Here is a 27,437-nt window from a genome sequence, read left to right on the forward strand (position 1 = left end):
ACGGCGAACTCTTACACGATTACAGCGCCCTCATCTAATCCTCATCCCGTATCTCTCTCTATCACGTTATTTATAAAGAAGATGCACTGCTTTTTCCACTCTACTTTACCGATATTTCAGGTACATACGGACTGAAATTTTCGGAAGAATGCCATTTATTAATTAGGCAATTAAATTCAGTTTTTATAGTTCGACAATCTTCTACGGTGTAGTATACAATCGTGAAAACTACTGTTTTATGCATAAAAACTATAAAACTTTTATAAGAAGCTAATACTTGTACAAGTTGACAGCTCTGACGCCATGTTGCTTTAACATGTCGATAAATAAAAATGTAATTTTATACTTATTTTCTTTCTTAATACAAAATCTCGTACTATATAGAGTTTTCACGTGTCCGTTTGCATGTATACTTCAATTCTGGAGAAGGATTTTTAATTCTATACAGGCAATAAAAAATGGCACACTTCCGAAAATTACGGTGTTTTCGTCAATAATCAGGCGACTCCAGCATCCCCTTAAACAGACTTTTGAGATTAGATGGAAAAAATTTTAGACGACTTGGTGAGTTTAGTATTATTAACCAGAAAATTTGGTAAATTTAACAGGAAGAAATTAATCAGATTCGTCTAGTAATTCCTACAAGAATTCTGGTTCGTCCATTTTCCAACAGACATACTGGTTGAATCTACCAGAATTCTAATTGATACAACCAGATTTTTTTCTCAGTGCGGCGTCCTGGAAATGGCCGACCAGCGATTTCTGGAACACGGAGATATATTCTAGTGGCAGATATTTTCGCGACGTCGACGTAGTTTGCGGAAATTAAATTGTCAATTATAGAAGAAAGATAATGATTATTATTAATCGTTGAAATAACTCGTGTCGGAGCATCTATTTTTTTGCTCTTCTAGGGCGGAAGTACGTTGAATATTATATCAAAAAGTTCTCGAGAAATTTTTTTATCCCGTCCATTTTAGCAGATGTTGCGTTGTTTGAATTAATGTCATGTTTTGAATTGACAGTAAATATATTTTATATCGATTGTGTTGCTAGAATCCCCGGAAAGTCTGTTTATATGCTTTTCGATAGGCTCAATTTTAACTCTAATATGCAATAAAATTCATAAATAAAGTTAACGTATACATTCATTTTAATTTGTGGTGAAAAAACTTACACATCATTGTCCAAACGGTGAAAACAAAAATTGATTGCAGCGCGTTTCCCTTGTTTACACATTTAACGAGGGCTTTCGAAATATCACAGCATGTCGATTCTGTTAAAAATTCATCTCCTGTGTCATGTTTTTTATAGTTTACAAAAATTATCCTCTTTTCATTATTTATTTTCAGTTGTTTTAAAATTGATAAAAGTCCGACTCAGCTTCCGATGTAAATTTAATATCTTACTATATATAAATTGAATCGTATTTAAATAACCATGCGAAATGGATCGCTCGAAATACTCAATATATTTTATCGATACTTAAAAATAAAAAACTAAATTCACTTTATTCTAAAACGGTCTGTTTGCATATGACCCGTTGCAATCGCTTCAACCAGGTACAATCCCGAGAGATTCGATGTTATATTGTTGAAAGATTAGGCAGGGATACAATATATCTGCGAGGGTCAGACGAAATGACATTGCGGCCTCGTAAAAGATCGCGTCACGAAGAGGATTCGCGCCGAGTGCGTGTCGGGGTGTCCAATAAAATAGGGTGGGGGGGGAAGGAAGAGATATCGGAGAGACGGCAGAAAAGAAGGAGAGGATATATGATTGCAGGGGAGGGAGGCTGTGTGTGTGTTCGGTTCGGGCGGTTGTCGTTTCAGACACGAGGCACGTAGCGTATTATCATCGTTACGCGGCTCGAGGAGACCGTTCGTTGATACAACTTCAGCTACACGGCCATCATAGTCGTACAACCCCGTCTTCCATCAGTTATACCAGCCGGCGTCCCATGGCAACTCATGAATAAGGCAAACTCCGGTGTTATGTCTCCATTTCGAAACGCCCTCTCGAAACTTTTCGATGGTCTCCCTCTTCTTCTCTCTCTCTCTCTCTCTCTGTTTTCCTCCTCGCCTCCCCCACAAGTTACTAAACCGCGTCGTGCTCCTCTAACAATGGGCTATCAAAATGCATTGCCATTTGGGATGAGCGCGATGGTTGAGAAATTCGTGAATTTACGGGCCGTACTTTTGCGCAACGATATCCGATTTCGATATCGCAAAATGATTATAGGCGCATCGACATTCTAAGCTAGATTTTTCGCGGATTAATTCCAATAGATGTTATATTTATATTAGTTATATTAAAAAAATTTGTATACCTCGAGCAAGATTTTCGGGCGCACCCTTTCCGTCCATTTCTCCCTATTGGGGCGAAATTTATGTATTTTTCATAAAAGATCAAATACACTGGCGACAAAATTGAGCCCAGCGTCGCGGTAAAAATATTTAAATTAATGCAGTTAATATCCCCCTCTATTTTGTTTTTGTCTAACGGACTCGATCACTCCAAAGCGAGTACCGTCTGCGAGTCGTGGACGGATCCCCTTGTTTACGCGGCCAACTTCCGCCTTTATCTCCTTGTTTACGTTTCAAAAAGTCCAGGCTCGGGCGGAAAGTGAATGCCGGATCACAGTCGATCTTATTGCACGGGGAATTTACTCGAGAGCACGAGGGGGAAGGGGGAAAATGCGACGTATTTATAGCTCTTGTGATTCATCGACACCCATTGCAAGTAAAGTAGCATCGTAGGTGCATCCATGAATTCATGGCTGGATTTGTGTTTCTGTTGTTCTCCGCGTTACTTCGATGATGCGATAGGGATTTTATGAGATGCAGAAGAAGGCATCTTTGGATGGAGTGTAAATTATAGCTGTTGCAACGGACTAAACTCAAATTTTGGATAAATTGATTAGAAGAGTATTAATTTCAATTATCTATTGATAATAAATTTTTCGAGATTTCTTAAAGTTTCTTCTTTATTTTCTAGATTTATAAAAAATATAATTTATAAAAAAATATAATTATCAAAAATACAATTTATAATATATATAATTGAGTTAAAAAAAATAATTAAGTTCAAAATAGAGAGTAGTCTGCGATGGAGAAAAAGATGACGCTAAAGTGTAGAAAAAAAGAAAACACGCGCGACGCCGAGCACATGTGTGGAATTTAAAATTAAATTTAAAATTAGCGAGAGAGAACAAACGCGTGTTTTAATATCCGCGAAAAAGATTCGTAGCGAAAATATTTTAATATTTTCGAATGATACACGCGTACTTCATGTCCCTGTTTTCTTTCCTCTCTTTTGGTTTAAAGGAAAAATGTCCCGTATATTTAATCTTTTCGTTAACACACCGAAAGTGTGATTTACGTTTATATCTTCCGCGTTAATCGGGCCCCGAGAGTACGCGTTACTTTACGAGATTGGTTTGAAAAGTCCGTGCAAAGTCAGAGAGATGGCACCTCTGGTGTGTATCGAGGTTATTTTCAGTTAGTAGCATCTCTTGGAAGAACACACATCAAGTTTCAGCCAGATCGGTCTATTTCTCTGTGTCTGGCGTTCGTTTGAATCGAGGAAGTCGAGTGATTTCTAAAAAATGGATGAAAGAGAATTTGGCCACAAAATTGATGGAGTTAAGGTTCCAACTCGTTCCGCATCCTCCCTATTCTCCAGATTTGGCTCCCTCGGACTACTACTTGTTCCCCAATATGAAGAAACAGCTGGCGGGAAGGAGATTTTATTTAAACGAGGAGGTGATTGCGGAAACGAATGCCTTTTGCAGAGTTGGACCAATCCTATTATTCGGAAGGGATCAACAAACTGGAGCAGCATTGGACAAAGTGTATAAGCTTAAAAGAAGACTACGTTGAAAAATAAAAAAGGTTTATCCCGAAAAATGAAGTAGTTTTCATTTTTGCACGGACTTTTCAAACCACCCTCGTATATCTCGGGTGTGTTAACAAAGCGGGAGCGTTATATTAATCGTTATCTCTCGCCATGATTATTAGCGCGGCCATACGCGCCGTCCATTATCTTAATACCGGTTATCCATAACGGCATTACTTTAGTCTAATACGAGAAATTGCCAGACGCGCGGGGGTGGGTTGAGAGGAGGGCGCGAACGCGAGCGCTCATTCGCCTCTATCTAAAGAGCGAGACTATTTTGCAACGTTTCCTCAGGTGAGTACAACGGATAATTTCGATGCAAAACAGAGGCGGTGGTGTTTTCTTGCCAGTCGCTTCGCGGAAGCGGCCGATTGTTTTGTCCGTATTTAACCGAATGGCCTCGTTATGCATATCGGAGCCACGTATAAAGTTGGCGCTCCTAACACGCTCTTCAATTAAAAACCTTACGATGGGGTCTCCTTGATAAATCCCTATCCCACTGGCACTAATAATCGTACGGATATATATGTGCGAGGGGGAAGGGGAAGGAGGAAGGGAAAGGGGGAGGGAGAGAACGCAGCGTGATGGATTGGCCGACGTTCTCCATCTGACGTTTCTATCTCTGACACTGCGCATCGCGCAGCGAGCGTTAAAAGCCAGGCTCTTTCGTAGAATGGCTTTTGTAATTAACGCGGAAACTGTCCGCTTCATGCCAGGATATCGGGCGTCCCGTGAGTGCTGTTATTGAATTATCGTATCAGGGGAGAGAAAAAGGAAGGGCAATCGGGGCGTATACACTTGACCAACCTAAGTAGTTTCGGTTAGTCACTCTTTGTATCGTCACGGATCTCGATAATGGACGATGCCGATCTATGTTAATGACGGCTCCCAAGAAGATCGCCTCCGTCGCTTCCTCGTCGTCTTATTGTATCCCCGCGTTCACGGATTTACACACAAATTTACCGTTCTGTAAAATTGAGAGCGACCGGCCCGGGATTCCGGGTCGTATAATGACGACGGTCGGCGATAATAGCACGCCGGACCTAAAATCGGTCGACCATCCGTTGCAATATCTGCGATCGTGATCGAATAGAATCATTCGGGGAGAAGACGAAAAAAAAAGGGATGATTCGTGAGACGCGCGAGTCGTTTGCATGAAATCACATCGAGGGATCGAGAGAAAAAGAAAGAGAGAGAGAGGAAGAATTTTGTTGTTCCTCCTTCGTCAGGTAATTAACGCGCCATTGTTGCATAAACGGATTCATTGGCGGGTACACTTGCTCCTATCGAGCTGCCCAAGTGCAGCTGCTTGCGATATGCAAATCGATTCGATCTCGTTCCTGATGGCGCGACGCGAAGAAGTCATCTGTCAAACTCTCCCTTGCCGATCCGTCGATCGAGAACGAATTATATTTGGTGGTCGATCGATACGTATCGCTGCCGCCTCGTTCCCGGAAGTAATTAAGTATCCGACGAAATCACTGTGCGCTGCGCGATGGCTCGGAGCAATTCCAAAAGCACCCTCCGGGCAAGCATAATTCGAATCGCGTTTGAGTGGTACAAAGTGGCCATATTCGGCCACTTTTTCCTAACGCGCGGCTCCGCGAAACCGGTTTTCACATTAATCATTATCGTATCTGCCTCCAATAACGAATGTAACTCGCCCGGTGTCAGCAGGAGCTTTGGAGTAAGTGGTAAATAAATTGCCCCTGACTGCATTAATTTTAATGTCAATTAGATCGTTCCGCTCATAATGACTTACACTGCAATTTCCGCGCACCGTTCGACCTGTAACAATGTTGCCGTTCGTTGAGCGGTAAAGAATAATTTACGGTTCATTCACTCGTTCGTTCATTCGTTCGTTCATTCGTTCGTTCAGTCGATTTAGCAAAAACTGTCAATCGTGATTAAAAATACCGCGATATTTAACTCTCGGATATACACTCGGAAAATCAAATTAATTCTTAATACATACATACGTACATTGCATGCATTTTTTTTTAACATCGAAAAATTTATTCAATTTTTTCCTCGTAACATGTTCGTGTTGTATTACTAAAATAAACATACAGTTATAAATTATTTCATGGCATACATGAGTCACTTTTTCCTTTCATTGACTGAAGGATGTAATAAGCTCTTTAAAATGATTGAAATTTAAAATTCTTAGCAATGTATCCAATAAATTATTATCTGTTTTATCTTTATTTTTTTTACATAATTTATATGTATCAAGAAATAAATTTAATAAACATATATCTTTTTAAATTATTTATTACGTATTTTATATATTATTATTTTTATTTATTATGTATTTTTATTATTTATTTATTTATTTATTATTATTATTATTATTATTTATTTATCTATTTTTCCTCTCTGAACATAAAATAAAAATTATATTAAAAAAGACACGCATTAAATAATAAAAATATATTAAATAATAAAATAAATAAAATTAATTAAAATATAAACAATAATAAAAATAATAAAATTAAATAAAATATATAACAATATAAAATTTTTATCATATTATATATTAATTTTGTAATTAATTCAATCTTGTATATACAATGTACTTCGTTGTTCATTTGCTCGCTGTGAAGTGAATGAAAAAAAATTTTAAGTCCGAAGAACAGGTTTTCAAAGAGAAGCAAATATACGGCGTATATAAGAGATTTATCCCACGGTAATGTGCATCTCAACGACATCAAACATCCACGGACGTACGCGAAACTCATATTCGTCGATTGCGCGTGATTTATTTTACGACTGACACGATTCGCGGACAAAGCCAATAAAAGCGACTGGACGACGCGTGCTCGAGGGTGATATTTATTTTCTTTCCGCGGGGAACGTCATGCCAATCTGTTCCAATTTAAACGAGTTTCGTGAACGTGGCCGTCGCCGGTTAATACGTAAACGCAAAGTGGCACCCGGCAAGCCACGCATTCCTCTCTAAAGTGAGGTCAATTCCGCGGTCAGTCGCCGCGGTTACACGGGCTCGTTGGTCCCTCATTGTTGGACGGCCGACTTTATTGACAGCGAAAAAAAGAATCGGGGTAAAAGCCGTTGCCCGGCGCGTTGTGGCGCTTTATCAACGCTAATAACGTTTTGTATCATGGTTACGAGTGCAAACGTCGCGTTGGCAATGATTCGTTCAGATCGTCTCCGTCTGACCCTTTATATAACTCTAGCCTCTTGAATCCGCAAAATATACAAAGTGGAATTTGATGGACGACAAATAGGGCTTGAGAGCTGGACGCGGTTAACAAAGCGTGAATTTTCTTTTTTTGATATAATGTAATTTATTAATTATTTAGAGTCGTACATGTCGGATACTTTTATTTTGATCACCATCAGCAGATAAAATTAGGCAAAAATGTGTTTTATAAGAGACCGAAACGTACGACTCTAAATAATTAATTACATTCGATGGAAAAAAATTTGCTTATCGCGATCGACTTTCAATTTTAGAATATTCTATATCGAAGCTTTCAATTTTATTTTCGATAATTGACGAGGTGATGAATATTTTTAATAAAAAGGAGGCAACGATGTGTGAGATTACCCGGCTTAAAGTCGATGAAAATTTTAAGATCTCTCTTTCTCTCTCGTGTTCTTTTTACAGCGTAAAAATCGGTTTTTACCTCGTATATGGCTAAAGGATCGTTTTTAATTAAACCTCCCTGAATTGACGAGATTACGACGCGTGTGCAGGGAAGAGTGAACTCGATCAACGAGATCTGTATGAGCTGTACGTATTAAGCCCGGCATTAAGGCTAAGATTTCGATGGGGTTAGCGCATATTGTTCTCGAGGCCAAACAGGAGTTAGTCTCTCTAGTATCGCTATCCGGCGTACCTAAATTATTGCGCAAGACTTGACTTTCTCTATCTCTCTCTCTCTTTCTCTTTCCTCGTGTGAGAAGACTTCCAGAATGTCTATGTCGGTACTTAGAGGTAATGGTGTGGCCGGAAAGATGCCGATAACTGACCTACTATCTTTACCTCGCAATCGGCGTAGAGCACGTATAGAGGTGCGATATTTCGCTGTGTGTGTATCTGACGCGTTCTAATACTGTCTTCATACAACGCCGATTTTATCGACGTGATATTTCGAGCAATACACGAAAAGGCATACTCGCCGCAGAAATTCGAAAATGTGGTATTTATGTATATTGTATCATATATACAAAATTTTTAAAAATATTACTGAAAATTAATTGTTATAATATCTGGAATAATAATAATAAACGCATTTTTCAAACCTTTAGCTAGCATATACAGGGTGTTTCTTAATAAGTAAAAATTTTAGGAGATGATTCTTTGTCGAAAATTAAGGGGAGTTTTTTATATAAACATATACTCCTACATTCCTCCCTGTGGAATTACACTCCTCCAAAAATGGGGGTAAAAATTAGGTTTTTATTTTTTTCTCAAATTTGGAACAAGTTCAAGAAATGAAATTAGGTGGATATCTTTTACTAGTAAGGAGGTTATTTATTAATATTTTTTCAGCCTCCCGTATTGTTATAAAGGGATGAAACTAGCAACCCCTATTCAATTTTTTATTAAAGTTTTTAATAAGTCGGAATATGATCATCTAAATCTATGCATTAAAAAGTTTGATTTATTTAGAAACTTTTTTATTTCTTTTGTTTTTTTCATAAAATCAGTAGTTTTCAAGAAAAAAAATAAAATACGTTATCATGCACAGCACGATGCTAAATAGCATAGCTTTCGAGAAGTTAAATTTTGAAACAAAAATAAAATTAGAGTAAATGTTGAAAAAATTGGAAAAAAACAAAATTATAATAAAAACCTAAAAACCTTATTTTTACCCCCATTTTTGGAGGATTGTAACTCCTCAGGGAGGGATGTAGGAGTATATGTTTATATGGAAAACCCCCCTTAATTTTCGACAAAAAATCATCTAAAATTTTTCGCACTTATTAAGAAACACCCTGTATATTCTTACAACGCTTACAAGATTGATTAACATTGATAATAACGGAAATAACGTTATCGTGTTCGAATTTTGATGAAATATGTGATAAGCAGACAGCTATGAATGAATACTTTATATGCATTAGCGTCACTGGTCTATTTTAAGAGGCAATTTCGGTTCACCCAAGTTAATTTGGGAAACGTATATACCATTGGGGCGTAAACTACCCCCGCAGTTACAGAAAGAGACAGAGAGGAAGGGGAAAGGAGAGAGAGAGAGAGAGAAAGGTCGGATAGCGCCGGTGTCAATAATCGTCCCGCAAACTTCATCGGCAACTTGTGTGCGTATCGAACTCCCCCGGAATCGAAACGCGAATTATCCGGGGGTGGACGCGCCCCGATCCCTCTCTGCCACTGGCATATATCGCGTGTACGTGATACGTGACACGTATATACCCCGGTCTGTAACTTTATTGCGCGCCGCTTAATTGGATGTAAAGCAAAGTTGACGGAGTTTGACGACGGTCACCAACGGACTACCGGCTGTACATTAGAGTCATCTGGCTACTTCCGACTCTTCGGGGATGAAACGGCCGCATGCACGGCTTTTCGTTGGTTCATACCTTACCTTCTTCTCCACGTGTGCACGTGTGCTCCCATGTCTGTGCGTGTGTGTTCCTATGTTCCTCGTCCCTTCCCACCCCCCCACCCCCCCCGTCCTCACCCTCGTTCGCCGTCGTCGAGAGACGATCGCGAGGAGGGAATTCCATCGCGCGGCGAAATTTCCGAGTCGGCCGTACGGTATAAATTCCGGCGCGCCGTCGTAATTCGAAGTCGTCGTATACATTGTTGTACGCCCGGGCTCGGGGGGGAAGGGGGGGTGAGGGGGGCAAGGAAAGGGGGGGACTCCAGCGCGGGCGCCCCATCGGTGTTCGGTATAGCCTAAGTTATTGCGCGGGACTTAATTGGATGCAAAAGGAGTTACAAACTTCGGTAGGGGCCGCGGTCCCCCGTCCCCCTCCCTCCCCCCTCCTGTTCTCATCTCTCGAACACGATCTCATGGCTCCCACAGCAGCCGTCTTCACTCTCGCTCGGCTTCTCCCATCCTCCCTCTCTCTCTCTCTCTCTCTCTCTCTCTCTCTCTCTCTCTTTCTCGCGATCCGGCTTATGATCTTTTTCTTCTCTCTCTCTCTCTCTAATCTCCCAACCGAGATACAAACAAGTACTAGCGAACACATACGCGTTTGCGCACGCGCAAAATCAAAGATGAGGGGGAGAAAGGGAGAGGAGCAAGAGAATCTGGAGACTGGAGAGACGATGGTCGGAGGAAGGAGAGAAACGGAGCGTCCTCCGGGAGAGGAAGGAGAGCCGGAGCGAGTCGGAGAAGGAAGGAGCCCGAGCACGTGTAGCTGGTAACCCGCCTCTGTCCACTTATTAGCCGCTTAATGGGCCGCGATGTACGGGCCACGGATGTGTGCGCTTGTCTTTCTGCGGGCCCATCAAAAGAGGCGGGCGCGTCCCGTTTATTTAGCAAACACGCCAAACCGCAAATCCCATTTCTTCGGGCGGTTTAAGGGGATCGAAAAAAAAAAATGCGAGAGAGAGAAGAGAGAAAGGAGAGAGAGAGCGAAATCGAAAAAAAAAATACCGATTGCGAGAGACGGAAAAAATGAGAGGGAGCGAGAAAGCGCGGAGGGGAGGGGGAGGGGGAGGGGGAATCGATAGATCCCGCGGGTTAGCGGGACGTAATTAAAAGCGCGAAAAAATTTGTGGCCGCGCACCCTTTCTTCTCGCCGGCGACCTCGCCCCATTATCGTTGATCTTTATTTCGCGCATCGCGGTCCGCTTTTGCCGGCGAGAGCCGATACGCGCAAGTGGATTAACGGCAAACGCCGCGAACTCCGGATCATATAATTATCCGCCGTTTCTTTTTTTTTTCTTTTTTTTTGCGCTTACGGCTTACGGCGTTATTTAGAACAGGGGCATTTCAATACTTTATTCACGCCGCGGACGCGAGCTTGATTTTATTTTAGCGCAGCGCGCGCACCTTTCGCGTATACTTCGTTATGAGATATCGAGATTTCGTTATTAATCTTGTTATGTAACTATTAATAGGACGGCTTTTGTATGGGAAATTCTCTTCCAGAATTGGAAAATAGAGAGAGAAGAAGATATCTATGTATAAAGTTTTCTCTGCAAAAAAGAATGGCTCTTTTGTTCCGTCGCGAAAAAACCTTGTTATTTAATAACTTATTTATAATGAAAAAATTTAATTAATAAATTAACAATATTCAATTTTACACAAATATACATGTTTACATTTATATAAAAATGTAAATGATATCTCGTTGTTTATATTATTGCAAAGGAAATGAGAGACAAAGAGAAGCTCTTGGTTTTCTATCTTTAATTAATATTAGATTGTTTTTATACTGATTAAAAATTAAAAATTTAATTAATTAAATATTATTTAATAACTTATTTATAATGAAAAATTAATAATATTCAATTTTACACAAATATACATGTTTATATAAAAATGTAAATGATATTTCGTTGTTTATATTATTGCATAAGAAATGACAGACAAAGAGAAGCTCTTGGTTTTCTATCTTTAATTAATATTAGATTGTTTTTATACTGATTAAAAATTAAAAATTTAATTAATTAAATATTATTTAATAACTTGTTTATAATGAAAAATTAATAAATTAATAATATTCAATTTTACACAAATATACATGTTTATATAAAAATGTAAATGATATCTCGTTGTTTATATTGTTGCAAAGGAAATGAGAGACAAAGAGAAGCTCTTGGTTTTCTATCTTTAATTAATATTAGATTGTTTTTATACTGATTAAAAATGAAAAATTTAATTAATTAAATATTATTTAATAACTTGTTTATAATGAAAAATTAATAAATTAATAATATTCAATTTTACACAAATATACATGTTTATATAAAAATGTAAATGATATCTCGTTGTTTATATTGTTGCATAAGAAATGACAGACAAAGAGAAGCTTGGTTTTTTTATCTTTAATTATTAATAATTAATATTAGATTGTTTTTATACTGAATAAAAATGTACTGCAATAAAGCTTGAGAAATCTCAAGTACTAGAAAGGAATGAAACAATTATTGTTTTTTTTTTTCAAATATATTCATGATGAGTCCATCACCGAAGTGACGTATAAAAGGGGAGAGTTTGAAAGAATTACGAATTATAATATTTCAAAGTAAATAAATTGAAATTATGTATATTTAATGGAGCCATTGCTTCGACGAGAGCAGCATCCAATTCAGAGAGCGAGCGCCACGAAGATAATTTTCGCTCTCTCGGCGACATACGCGGCCGAGGCGGTATTAATTTCCTCACGGTTCGATCATCCATCACCCACCCCTCGACGCAGACAGACTCGAAATATGCGCGCGCGACGTATATTCCGCGGCTGTCGCTCTAAGAATTCGAAACAAATCCCGTTCCGGGGGCGGCAGAAACGTAAGCTACGCTTACGTCGTCGATTTCGGCTCGTCGAGAGCCGTCAACGTACGGGGATCCCGCGTTATCGGCAGACATCGCGCGATCCGATCCGATCCGATCCGAGAGATCCGAGAGGAGGGCAAATAAATAAGGAACGCGCGACGAGGGAGAAAGAATCTCACCTACGCGGAGGGGGGCGGCTTCGTGGCAGCTGTCGATCGAGCAACGCTCAACCTCCGACCCCGCGATCCGCGCTCTACCCCTCCCCCCCCCTCCTTCTCGTCGCGAGTCGTCGTCGTCGTCGATGAGGCATCCAGGCCGATAAGCATCTTCGAAGCGGAGCGAGGCTTCTCTCGATGTGTAATTCGGTCTTCTTCTTTCTCTTCTCCTTCCCCTCCTCCTCCTCGTCCTCCACCTCCTCTTTCCCCCTTCACCTCCGGCTCCGCGATGCGTGATCCGCGCGAATCCCGAACAAGTTGCGGGAGAGTCGATGAATCGTCAAGCAGCGCCTCGTTCATTAAAAGTTGCAGAAGCGGAGGTAATTAGGGGAAAAAGAATGATGGCGCGCGCACCCGCCCGATTAAATTCTCTCATTTCGAGCGATTTAATAGATCCCGGTATCCGATATGTCGCCTTTAAAGTCGCCCGGCTAAAAGCTCTATTTTCCGCAAAAGTATTATAATTCGCAGGATTCGCGAAGATTTTGAAAAATCAACGGCATCGGTCGAAAAGGAAGATACAAAACGGACGCAGTATCGCAGGAGAAGGATGCGGAGTAGGTGGCCGCGAAGCGCGATGCAGCGGGGGAGAGATGCGGGGGAGGGGGACTGCTGCACGCCCCGGCATTCGGTTAGGTTAAATTTACTGACACGCTTCCACAGACCGCGCTGGCAGCCCCGAGGCCGTCTTCCTCCCCCCCGTCTTCCTCCCCCCGTCTTCCTCTCCCCCCTCTGCCCCTTCTCATCGTGGCTTTATGATTACCTCCGCCAGATCCGTCCGTCCGTCCGTCCGCCCGTCCACCCGTCCGTCCAACCCTTCACCGTGGAATCTCGGCTGGCATCTAGTTAACCGGGAACGACGCCGACACAGTCCCTTCTGCACGAACTTCGGACTTCCCGCTGCGAGCGAGAGAGGCCCGCCGCAAACACCATCTCCACCATGGGGCCCCCTTGGTCACCGCGCGCGTTCAATCTCTCTCCTCATCTCCCTCGTCCCTCTTGCGAGTTCACGAGAGCGCGAGATAACTCGCGCCTCTTTTCTTTCAGCGCGAGGCCGGATCGATTATGGCTCCTCGCCTCCTCGGCCGCGTAACTCTTTCTCCTTCCCTCCCCCCCCCCCGCTACCCGTAATTTCCTCTTCGTTTTTCACCCTCCTTATAATATCGTTTGCGTCCCGTCGTGAGTCTACGAGACCGTTATTTCCTTAATCCTGCGCGAAACTTGGACTAGATCCTCGACTTTGGGGTCGAACAGGGAGGGGGATGTTGACCAAGGGATTTATTTATCTTGCCGAAAAAGCGACCAGAAACGCACGTATTCGCTTATATATATTTATACATACATGTACGAGATCTCGGAACCATGTCTCGCTTCTCGGCATCGGTTTCGCGTTTCCAATTTGCATTTCGTTGCTTCACCTAACCTAACCTGACCTAACCCCAAGACGCGCTCCTCCTGACTCGACGCATTAATGACTCGCGTATGTTCTTCAAGTTATGTCACCGATATATTTCCGGAAGCCGAGGAAATCATATCCCGATGATACCCTCGGCTTACGATTGCCTTTGTGCAATTTTCTGGACGCGCCCGGGCTCTCTCACGTGTATAAGTAAGACGGACTACCCGCTGGGAGAGCGGGAAGCATCCTGGATCCTTGGGCGAGATAGCTCGCGCCTCTTTTCAACATCCACCGGATTGATTATGGCTCTGCCGCGTCCGTGTGCCTGAGAAATGTTGCCTCGCCCCTCTCGTCTCGCCTCCTCTCCCAACGAGAGAGACGCTCGCTCCTCTCGCGCTCGTTCGTTCGAGCTCCGGACAGGATCAGGACGATCCCCTTATCTCCTCTATCGACCGGCCGGACATTCGAATTTGTTTTCGTGAACGGAATGTCCGCCGAGGCGTTCCCGCTGTCAACTTTTTCTCTCTCTCTCTCTCTTTATCTCTCTAGCTGGTCGGCTCTTTTTTAATAAGCCGTAAATAAACGACGTGCCGATCACGCCGCAGGAAGAGGGGCACAGCAGCTCGTCACTCCATCGGGATAGACTCTGAGACGCGAGATTTTTCAACTGGCCCAAATATGTTGTTTACTCGGGTCCCTCGAGCATAAAATATGATACCGTTTTCTGCGTTTTACCGGTTATCCTGGACGGCGTAAATTCGCCTACCCTCTTTGAGTAATATCGCTCGAGCTCTGTGTACAGGGTGTTCATCGCGTCAGCTGTCAATGACAGAGCTTTCTCAACCAATTCCGTGGACAATTTTCTTTCGGCAAACATTTAACGCTTCTGTGCCCGTCGAAAGTTATTGCCGTTATATTTTTACACTTCCGATATGAAATATAAATTACATTTATATCGAGAAATATGAATTAAATTACCACTTGAATTTCTCTGTTAAAATATGAATAATATAAATATAATCGCTTTAAAAGATCGATGTAATATATTATAATTATAATTACAATTTTTTTTAAATATGAGAGATTGTATTTTCTTAAGAATACAAAATCAACTAGACAAAATTGTTGCGGATCTCGTTGAAAGGATGTCATTAACGAGCGATAGATAATCCAGACACCCTATGTGTATATCTCCGTGCGAAAGTGTTCGGGCCGCTTTTCAGCATCCAACTGATCGATTATGGCTGCTCGACGAGAAGAGATGCTCGCTTATGCATATATACATACCTTATTCGCGAGTGCTATTCGGTGAATCTGGTGACGTGTCGTGGATGCGATGTGAGCGTCGCGCGATGCAAATCTTCGTGAAAATCTGCGTTGACAATACCATCCTTCTGGATGGATGCGACGTGTGGTGTTAAATTATTTATGATTATCCCCCCGACTCGACCGTAAATAAATCCATTTTCCAGTCCGTAACGCATATTCTGCTAAACGATCCGGCCGTTTACTTTAAAAATTAGGTCTGCATACAGGATATTTTAAAAGTCGAGATTGCAAATAATCTATCCTGTTTTCCTTGTTGCGCGGAATATTAATCAAGCTATTAATGTGGAAGGTAGAGGTTATACTATACAGGATGTTTCTTAATAAGTGCGAAAACTTTTAGATGATTTTTTGTCGAAAATTAAGGGGGATTTTTCATATAAACATATACTCCTACATCTCTCCCTGTGGAGTTAGACTCCTCCAAAAATGGGGGTAAAAATTAGATTTTATTTTTTTCTCAAATTTGGAACAAGTTAAAGAAATGAAATTAGGTGCATATTTTCTATTAATAAAAAGGTTATTTATTAATATTTTTTTCAGTCTCCCGTACTGTTATAAGGGAATGAAACTAGCAACCCCTATTCAATTTTTTATTAGAACTTTTTAATGGGCCGGAAGATAATCATCTAAAAATATGCATTAAAAAGTTTGATTTATTTAGAAACTTTTTTATTTCTTTTATTTTCTTCATAAAATCAGTAATTTTCAAGAAAAAAAAAAAATAAAATACATTATCGTGTACAGCACGATGCTAAACAGCATAGGTTTCGAATTACGAGAAGTTAAATTTTAAATTAAAAATAAAATTAGAGTAAATGTTGGGAAAATTGGAACAAAAACAAAATTATAAGAAAAACCTAAAAACTTAAAAAATAAAAACCTAATTTTTACCCCCATTTTTGAGGGGAGTGTAACTCCACAGGGAGTAATTATTACGTGTACCTCTTATTTCGACGGAGGAAAGATTTAAAGATGCTACTTTTAATTATTCTCTCTTGCGTAGAAATTAAGATAAATATTTTAGTTATTTTCAAAATGCAGAAGAAGAGGGAGAGAGAGAGAAAGCAAGTATACATTTCTCTCCCTCTTTTACGCGCAACAGTTTACGGCGATTCCACATTTATACGAAAAGCTGCTAAAATACAAAACCGTTAAAATTGAAGAGATTAAACAGATTTCATAAAACATGTCTCTCTCTCTCCGCCTATCTATTGAAATTTAATAATGTATCGGATTAAAAGAAATCCACGCAATCAATTGGAGCATTTGAATCTGTGGCAATGCCAATATCCGATATAATCCGATAGGAATGATACGATGGGGAGGGAAGGGAAGGGGGAAATATCGGACCACGCGCGAATTTCAGATACTTGCAGTACCAACGATACCGCGTCGGTTATCACAGGAGATGCGCGCGAGAGGGTGTATTTCGAGCGTGTTAGTGTCGGTGTGCGTCAAAGAGCGAGAGGATCACGCGTAGCGGTGGAAAATTACGTCTAGTCGGTTGCTTAAGTTGGAGTTTAATTAATGCGCGAGCAAAAACACGCGCCACTACTTCCTCTCTCCCCTCCCCTCTCCTCCCCCTTCCCTCTGTCTGTCGCTTCCTGTGAACGCTCAGACCGAGAATATAGATGCGCGAGGCTCTCTCATCGCGCGATATTTCTCTCATGACGTAAAGGCATAAATATCGTCGCGCGCGAGGGATGTTTGTGACCCCGGGGGGTGAAGAGGGGACGAAGCGTTGTTTTTATTAAGATGAAAAGAAAGAGAGAAGAAGGGAGGGGAGCGCGAGGGGGTGGGGGGGAAAAAATGCAGATTTATCAGGGGCGGAAGACGGGACGGGTAGAGGATGGACCGTCTCGGGGATGCATCGCACCGTCGTTGCGACGTGCTCTCCACTTTGCATAATATCGCTCTGGTCGTTAACTCGATGACATTCGAACAAAATGCCGCCGTTTCGCCTTAGGATGGGGCGCGTCTCGCCGGGGGACAATTCTTCCTTATATATATCTTTCTTTCCCTCTCTTCTTTTCTCTCTCTCTCTCTCTCTCTCTCTCTTTCTCCCTCGCTGATATTATTCCTCTTGCCCTTTCTATTGTCTCGACTCACGCCCGAGCATATTTAAGTGGCGCAGTTACGCGAAACGAATTGCGTTGCTGTAGCCCTGGACGATAAACATCGACGGTAAATTCACTCGTGTCGCGGATACGGCGGATAATAATAGCTCTGCCTCCATTTTGTCAGATATTCGTCTAATCGTCGGCGAGGCCGAGGCGCGGAGGTCGCGATTCGATCGCGTGATTTCGAGAGATGCCGGAGACCGTCAATTTGCACGTTCGGGATAAATTGAAGGCTTGACGTAAAAAAGGGTGTAAGCATTATGCTCCTAGGAAGTATCTTTTTGTTGAGAAAGGCTATGTGTGCCAAGACTATAATAGCAATGCAAAAGACGCCCGCGCGTTTGCATGAATATTTATAAGATACGAACACAATGTTAAGTGTGGAGCTCTTTTCGACTATATATTTTCATAAATGTATAAATAAAATATTATTAGGAAAAATAATCGTAAAGCACGCTTAATATGCGCTACTTTTTCGTTTTAATTTAAAAAATTAATAAAAATTAATTATATTATATTATAGTTACATTACAATTATATAAATTATATATATAATAATAATAATAATAATAATATTGTATTTTTTCTATTTAATTAACAAAAATTAATTTATGTTACATATTAAATGTATATTATAATAATAACATGTATAATATCATAATATCATAATGTACGAAAAACTGGAGCATATGTATAATTAAAATAAAAATAATAAAAGTTATTTTTTTTCTCTCACACCACGTATGAGGGAGAAATGTGACGAGTTTAAAATAAAATATCGTTACATCTCTGCCAAATATGCAACCGGCACAATTTGCGAAATCTCAACCACAGTCGATTTAATCTAGAGCTATTCGCGAAATCGAGTTCCGAGTTATTGCATACACCATGCGCCGAATGATTGGCATGAATATATATGCGATACATCGCGAAAAGAGGAAACTATTGAATAAAAACAAATGAAAATTTAAGCAGTATTGATCTTCTTTATCTATGTATTTTTCATCGCGAATCCCCATCTTCGTTAATCACCGCTCCTGCTTCTCCCTCCCTCCCTATTTGCGATAACATCGCGTCGCGGAAGTAATTTTGCGAAAATAATTTTAACACTGCTTCGCAACAATCGGTCGCTTAATTGCCCGATTCATTCGCGGCGTGGTATTTATTATATTTCATCCCGGGATCCGAAACGCGTGTAATACATTCGGGACGCCCGGAATTCATACATTCGCTTGCTCGCGCAATCATAGCCGCGATTTACGACCGCAAAAGATCTCCGCGTGTCCGCCAGGTGCTACATATTCAATTTTATCCGTGATTATACGAGCGGACGCTGTCGCATAACGCGGTCGCCTCGCAATTAGTTTGATTTCACCGGCGACGTCCACGTCGACGCGTTTCGCAATTCGACCGCAATTTGACCGATATCCCTGAACAATTATAAATCGTAACGTGATTGACGCCGGCGGCAGCTGGCTCCCTCGCGATACCGACAAAGGGAGCGAGGGGGGGGGGGGCGCGAATTAATGACTTCTAATATGACTAATTATCAATCGCGCGTTTGCATCACCGCGGGTGGTCTCGAATCAAATTGACACCGTCGAGAGAACGGTATCTAATGCGGTGAAACAAACGGCTCGCCGAGCCACGGGACAGATACATTATACGCGCATTTTTTTCGTCATCGGCTCATTCCGAGGGAATGTGAAGCGCGTGAAATTTCCCGCCGCCTTCCAAGCGTTATTAAGATTGAGATTTTATTGCGGAAAAAGCGATAAGATTCACGAGGATATTTTAATGACTCGAATTTTTTTCTTAATCGGGTTAATTGGACTATATGTGTGGGTTTAGATTAAAAATCTGGAGCTCTAAGCTAGTGTGTTCAAAATGTTTTCCATTCACGGATTCGAAGACTTAACATTTTTGAGATCTTAAAAATTAACTTGAAATTGACATAATTTTGGAATAAATAAGATAAGAGGAAAGTTATATATGTGTTTAGATTAAAAATCAGATAGTGCTTTCAAAACTTTACTTTCAAAGCTTTTTACTTTTTCATTCATGGATTCGAAGTGATAAGAAGTAACGTTTTTGACAGTTTAAAAATTAACTTGGAGTTGACATAGTTTAAAAAAAAAATGATGATTGAGAAAAAAGAAATTTTTTTAAATTGTGTGCGGAAGAAATTTTACGGTTAAATAAAGATAAGAGAAGAGCTATATATATGTTTAGATTAAAAATCAGCTTAAAATATTTTTCACTCACGGATGCAAAGACGTAACGTTTTTGAGAGTTTAAAAATTAACTTGGAATTGTGTGTGACATAATTTCAAAAAGATGACGATTGAAATAAGGAAAGGAAAAATTTATTAAAATTGTGTGCGATAAGAAATTTCACTAAATTAACTAAAGATAAAAGAAGACCTATATATGTGTTTAGATTATTATAAATTAGTTAATGCGGTTAAAATAGTTTTCAGATTACAGATTCTCGAAGATGTAATTTTGAGATCTTAAAAATTAACTTGAAATTGACATTGTTTTGGAATAAATAAGATAAGAGGAAAGTTATATATATGTGTTTAGAATTTAAAATCAGATAGTGCTTTCAAAACTTTACTTTCAAAACTTTTTACTTTTTCATTCATAGATTCGAAGAAGTAACGTTTTTGACAGTTTAAAAATTAACTTGGAGTTGACATAGTTTAAAAAAAATGATGATTGAGAAAAAAGAAATTTTTTTAAATTGTGTGCGAAAGAAATTTTACGGTTAAATAAAGATAAGAGAAGAGTTATATGTTTAGATTAAAAATCAGCTTAAAATATTTTTCACTCACGGATGCAAAGACGTAACGTTTTTCAGAGTTTAAAAATTAACTAAGAATTGTGTGTGACATAATTTCAAAAAGATGACGATTGAAATAAGGAAAGGAAAAATTTATTAAAATTGTGTGCGATAAGAAATTTCACTAAATTAACTAAAGATAAAAGAAGACCTATATATGTGTTTAGATTATTATAAATTAGTTAATGCGGTTAAAATAGTTTTCAGATTACAGATTCTCGAAGATGTAATATTTTTGAGATCTTAAAAATTAACTTGAAATTGACATTGTTTTGGAATAAATAAGATAAGAGGAAAGTTATTTATGTGTTTAGAATTTAAAATCAGATAGTGCTTTCAAAACTTTACTTTCAAAACTTTTTACTTTTTCATTCATAGATTCGAAGAAGTAACGTTTTTGACAGTTTAAAAATTAACTTGGAGTTGACATAGTTTAAAAAAATGATGATTGAGAAAGAAGAAATTTCTTAAAATTGTGTACAAAAGAAATTTTACGGTTAAGTAAAGATAAGAGAAGAGCTATATATATGTTTAGATTAAAAATCAGTTAATACGCTTAAAATATTTTTCACTCACGGATTTAAAGACGTAACGTTTTTCAGAGTTTAAAAATTAACTTGGAATTGTGTGTGACATAATTTCAAAAAGATGACGATTGAAATAAGGAAAGGAAAAATTTATTAAAATTGTGTGCGATAAGAAATTTCACTAAATTAACTAAAGATAAAAGAAGACCCATATATGTGTTTAGATTATTATAAATTAATTAGTGTGTTTATAAAATATTTTTCATTTACAGATTCTCGAAGATGTAACATTTTTGAAAGCTTAAAAGTTATTTTGGAATTGACATTGTTTGAAAAAGATGACGATTGTGAATAAAGAATAAAAAGAAATTTTTTAAACTCGTGTGCGGCAAAAAATTACACGATTAGGTAAAGGTAAGAGAAGAACAAATCCGCGGCAACTAAATTCCCGTATAATGTACACGTCGGATTAAAAGAGATATACACCATCAAGTAATCGATAGGTCATACATACCGTGTTTCTATCATGTGTATACGCAAGTGTTGTTTATCGACGCGATTTCGGTTGTCGAGGTCGTCCCTTCGTGTGCGAACCGTCTCTCGTATCGTTACATTAACCCGAGATGGTAATCACAGTCGCGGAATGAACAAGCATGCGGTGCATCGCCCCCTAACTTGATTATCGATGATTAATCCGGTTACGTAGAGGCGCGAAATTGGCCGAATTACTATTAATGGTCCCGAATCGCGATCGATGAAGGTTACTCGAGGACGCGACTAACGTCAATTTCGCACAGCCGCGCTAATTATCATCTGTCAAACCTGTGTTTCTTTACGCGATTGTAAAATACAACACTCGACTTTATATATCTGGTCGAACGATTACAAGAGAATATTAGCCGTGGAATTGGTTTCCATTAATTGATCATTATATTGACCTCGTGACTTGATTACATTCGAAACGGCCGTGCGTGACCGTAATAGCCTCTATAATCCGCTTAATTATTAGTTACGTTCAAATTGCTATAAATGCTACAAATCGCGCTTGTACAAATCTCCCTCGTAATGTCCTTCGGATTGATACTATTTAACAGCGCGCGTTATTATAAAGTAATCTTGAATGCATAAGTACTTATATTAATACTTCCGTGCTTAATTAAGGAGTGCGTGTTAACGCACAGTGATATCCCAGCAAACACCAAGTAACATTTATATAAAATTGTTAGTTGTAATTTTCTACTCAGCAATATAACTGTTACATGTTATGTAACTGTTACATAACATGTAACAGTTATATTGCTGAGTGGGAAATTACACCTAACTCAGCAATATAACTGTTACATGTTATGTAACTGTTTACATAACATGTAACAGTTATATTGCTGAGTGGGAAATTACAACTAACTCAGCAATATAACTGTTACATGTTATGTAACAGATACATAACATGTAACAGTTATATTGCTGAGTGGGAAATTACAACTGACTCAGCAATATAACTGTTACATGTTATGTAACTGTTACATAACATGTAACAGTTATATTGCTGAGTGGGAAATTACAACTGACTCAGCAATATAACTGTTACATGTTATGTAACAGTTACATAACATGTAACAGTTATTATTGCTGAGTGGGAAATTACACCTAACTCAGCAATATAACTGTTACATGTTATGTAACAGTTACATAACATGTAACAGTTATATTGCTGAGTGGGAAATTACAACTAACAGTTATATAACTGTTATTTGGGGTTTGTTGGGATACATATATTTATACACGCGCGACTCGCTCTCACTCTTTCTCTTTCTCTCTTGCGATAGCGACACAACTTTTCCGCTGATGCGAAATGAACTTTAGCAATTCCAGGGTACAAAAATCCGTGTTGGAGGTCCGGAGGAATCCATTTACGCGTTTATCCCGAGGACACGCTGGCAATTATATCGAAATCGAGGCGCGACCGCCATTATTAGCACGGTTCTCCCCGAAAGAACAAAGTCCCTCCTAATTAGGGGACTTGTTTCGCCTGGGGGATAATCGATTTGGCAGCTTTGTCGCCGTGGCATTCGCGATTAATTCTCTCGCTCGTCCACCTCCGTCCTTCCTTTCGATAAGAAACGAGCCAAGCGGCCTCGACCAGGTGGGGGAGGATTCATAAAGCGCTCCTTTTCTGCGAGAGGAAAATCGCGATGCATGCGTAATGCGTTTCACGGCGGGACGCACGCGAGATGCATCCGGCTCTCTTCTGGAAGCTAGAGAGGAACTCTCGGCTCTTATCCTGCGCGGCACGTTTCCTCTCTTCCTCCCGCGTCCCGTACCTCCGGATTCCTTTTCCTCGCAACCTCTCGACTCCGGGAGATCCTTTCGCGCGATCTTTTGTCGACCAGGGGTATAGGTTGCCTCCATAGTCCTCGGATTACCGGAAGATTCTCCTCGCATAGCAATCAACGCGTACACACGTGCCTCGACCTCGCGTCCTATTGAACTTTCGCGTTCCACCTGTTCCCGACCTTCTCTTCGAGACGAAACACGACGACGTGCGTTTATCGTATCGTCGTTTATCGTAGGTGTCGACGTACGTAGCCTCACACGAGGCAGGACCTTTAAGTTTTCGTAGGCTACGCGACTTTTCACGCATCTGAAAATATTTACCTATGTAAGAAGGAACGTGTGTGATATAAATCCTTGTTCCTTTTCTGTAAAAACTTGTTTGTTCCTATAATTTGATATTTTTGAACGAGACCACGAGATCTTCAAATATGTACGAGTCGAAAGAAGAAGATTGAAAATTAATTGAATTAAAATAAAAGAAATTTTTTAAAAAATTGAAGAGAAAAATTGAGAGAAAGAGATAATAAAGAATGTGCGATAATTATTCATTTTTTCTTAATTTAAGAATATTGTTATTTAATATTCTTTTTGTGTAAATTTAATTTTTAATAGAATCTTAATTTAATTATAATCACATCATGTATCATTTTTGTGTATTTCATTTGATTGCGAGTGCATCAATTGTAAATCTAAGTGATTATTGACCGCGAAAATTACAGCGATGAAAGATAATGCATAAACAATAAAGTTGAAATGTAGTCAATCGATTTGATACAAATAGATTTCGATATTTAAATTAATTTATAATTTGGCAATGGAAAATTCTTTATTTTCCGATCTTAATTTACAATGATTAAGCTTTACACACAATATATTTTGAAACTGACAAATTTAATATTTGCAAAACTTATTTAAAAAATCAATATGCTTACATTAATTTACATTCAATGAAATTAATAATGGTTTCCGTACTGTACATTTATATGAATTCAATATTACAATGAAATTAATAAATTATATTGCAAAATCTAGCTTCCTCTTGTATTCTAAAAATAAGTGTATTTCAATTACAATAATTATACAAATTAATCTCAGATATTAGTTCAAGCCTGCCCGAAATCCCTATGTAATGATACATGATTTTGATCAATTATGTTAATTTTTTTACAAATAAATAGCATCGAAGCGATCGCCGACGCGAGGAATAAACAGGTCGAAACCTTAGGTCATCTTGGTCTGTACAGCAAATTTTTTGCAACATCCGGCGCGTGCACGTCGCTCGCAACGGAAATCAATTCGAAGCACCGATCCAAGTAGATTCGCGACTCCCAATTTAATCGCTTAAACCGTTTGACGTGACTGCCTGTCAAACAGATCGGCAGCTGTAACCGAGACGAATCAGAACTCGCGCGATCGCACGTGTACAACGACAACAAGCGTTGACATAGCAAACGCAATAAAGTACAAGAAAGTGAATATAAGTACATACAAGCCCAGCAAACACCAAATAACAGTTATATAACTGTTAGTTGTAATTTTTCACTCAGCAATATTACTGTTACATGTTATGTAACAGTTACATAACATGTAACAATTATATTGCTGAGTTAGGTGTAATTTCCCACGCAGCAATATAACTGTTACATGTTATGTAACAGTTATATTGCTGAGTCAGTTGTAATTTCCCACTCAGCAATATAACTGTTACATGTTATGTAACAGTTACATAACATGTAACAGTTATATCGCTGAGTTAGGTGTAATTTCCTACTCAGCAATATAACTGTTACATGTTATGTAACAGTTACATAACATGTAACAGTTATATTGCTGAGTGGGAAATTACAACTAACAATTATATAAATGTTATTTGGTGTTTGCTGGGAGGATATATTTATATCCATATTATGCGAAGATTCCAAAATTTTTTTAATGTTATATTTTTCGCTGAAGACATAAAAATCGAAAATAACAAGAAATAATTTAACCATAAAAATTATAAAATTAAAAGGAATTTGTTATTCAATTTCTTGTTTTGTTTACGTACACGTCATTTATTTTTATTTGGAAAACTTATGAATATTAATATTTTAAGTTCAGCAATTTTTTTGCAAATCGTCGCATCGATAATCGGAGACTCGAGATATTCTGCGTTATTTTGCGCCATTTTTTTTTCTTGCGAATTGTTTCTCCGCCCAAGTTATTCAATTCGCTTGTCAAATGTGTCGATTGCGAGCCGCTCGATGCGAATGCGAATATAAACGTCGGGTTTATTCATGTTTTTGCCGAAATATATTCAGCTCCCTGCTTTGTAGGGCGTATCTAACCCGTTTAATGATCATTTTCATGAGTAAAATTAGGTACGCGAATCGTGGCGCGCGTTTGCTGGCAGAATTTACGGAGCTATTACATTCGAGTATCCTACTGGTCTGCGATCGTCTCGAGGCGATGCAGCAGTGCAGAGATTATATGGGGATGCGATGTAGAGAATGTGCATTATATATTATTATTAATCCTATAATTTTTTAACATATTTATGTTATAGCCGTTTGTTCATTATTTTTGGAAAAAATACAGATACAATTATTTTTGTGCGTATTAAATTACTCATCAGTTTAAAATATTGATTGTGATATATCTACGCTGCTATATTTGCATCTAATAAGTATTTCAAAGTAAATATGTTAACAATATAATAAAGTGTAAAATAATTTATATTTTAAAGAGCGCATTTGTCTCTCTCTATTTAAATTGTAATGCATATTATAACTGCCAGTATTGTACTACACAGCACACCTATATCATGGATATTCAATATTTTAAATGTATTAAATTAATAATTAATTTGATTATCATAATCATTATGAAAGAATGTCATTTGAATTATAATATATAATTGTAATATTGCTCGCATACAAATATTATAAATGTATAGTCGTAACATAACTTTTGCATATTGTAACAATAATATTAATGTTGGCGCACTTTATTGCTTATTACTTATAAAAAAAGAGGAACGAGGGACAATACGTTTACGTAAATTATATATTACATATTTCATTTAATTTATTTAATGAAATATGCATTAATAATTACTAATAATTATTAATTGCTATTTCATAACTCGCTCAGTTTTATTCTAATTTTTCTTAACCCGTCCATTTATGCTTATTTTAACATTATTTCAATCAAACTTTGTATTCAAAGTAAAATAACATGAGATTATTTCATTATTATATTTTTTTGCTCGACAAAAATTATAAATTATTCCGGGTTTGATTAGTTATTGTATGTAAAATATTTGATATTATGAGAAAGAAGTGTGATTCTTAATAAATTTTAATAAATTTCACGGCGAATTGCGGGGTCGAATAATTAATAATTTATTAATAATCAATCGGAAACGTGCGAAAAACGGAATATTCAACGTGAAATTATATTTTATTACATATTTAGCATAAAACAATGTTTCAGGGCGGCCGCACACGACCTTGGTGTTTGTTTACCTAGCTCATATTACGTGTACTTTGTAGTATTTGCGCGACATTCTCTAGATGACAGGTAGTGGGGCGAACTATTTCGTATCATCGTATTATCCTTCGAGACTCAATCATGATAGGAACTAGGAGAAAACGCAGTTACTTAACTCTCGCTTGTAAGGTAAGTGTATCAAAGCAACGACTATTTATTTAAGCAAATATGTATGTCGCGTGACTTATTTAAGGTAGGAATCGAAACGAAGTGTAATGGAGACTTTAATTATCGTATCGCGATATTTGCAAGTGGTAATTATTTCTTCAACAATGCTTGTGTGTGTGTTGATTCGATATATCTCGCGTCGCGCCCTAAATTTTACTCACTGATATATACAGGGTATTTCTTAATAAGTGCGAAAAATTTTAGATGATTCTTTGTCGAAAATTAAGGGGGGTTTTTCAAATAAACATTAAAAAGTTCTAATAATAAATTGAATAGGGGTTGCTAATTTCATCCCCTTATAACAATCTAGGAGGCTGAAAAAAATATTAATAAATAACCTTTTTAGGTAGAAAATATTCACCTAATTTCATTTCTTTAACTTGTTCCAAATTTGAGAAAAAAATAAAAACCTAATTTTTACCCATTTTTGGAGAAGTGTAACTCCACAGGGAGAAATGTAGTAACATTTATATAACTATTAGTTGTAATTTCCCACTCAACAATATAACTGTTACATGTTATGTAACTGTTACATAACATGTAACAGTTATATTGTTGAGTGAGAAATTATAACTAATAATTATATAACTGTTATTTGATGTTTGCTGGGAGTATATGTTTATATGAAAAA

The sequence above is a fragment of the Camponotus vicinus genome, unplaced genomic scaffold (assembly GCF_025532165.1).
Source record: "Camponotus vicinus isolate PSW18456_S1 unplaced genomic scaffold, iyCamVici1.0 SCAF_10, whole genome shotgun sequence".
Classification (NCBI taxonomy): domain Eukaryota; kingdom Metazoa; phylum Arthropoda; class Insecta; order Hymenoptera; family Formicidae; genus Camponotus; species Camponotus vicinus.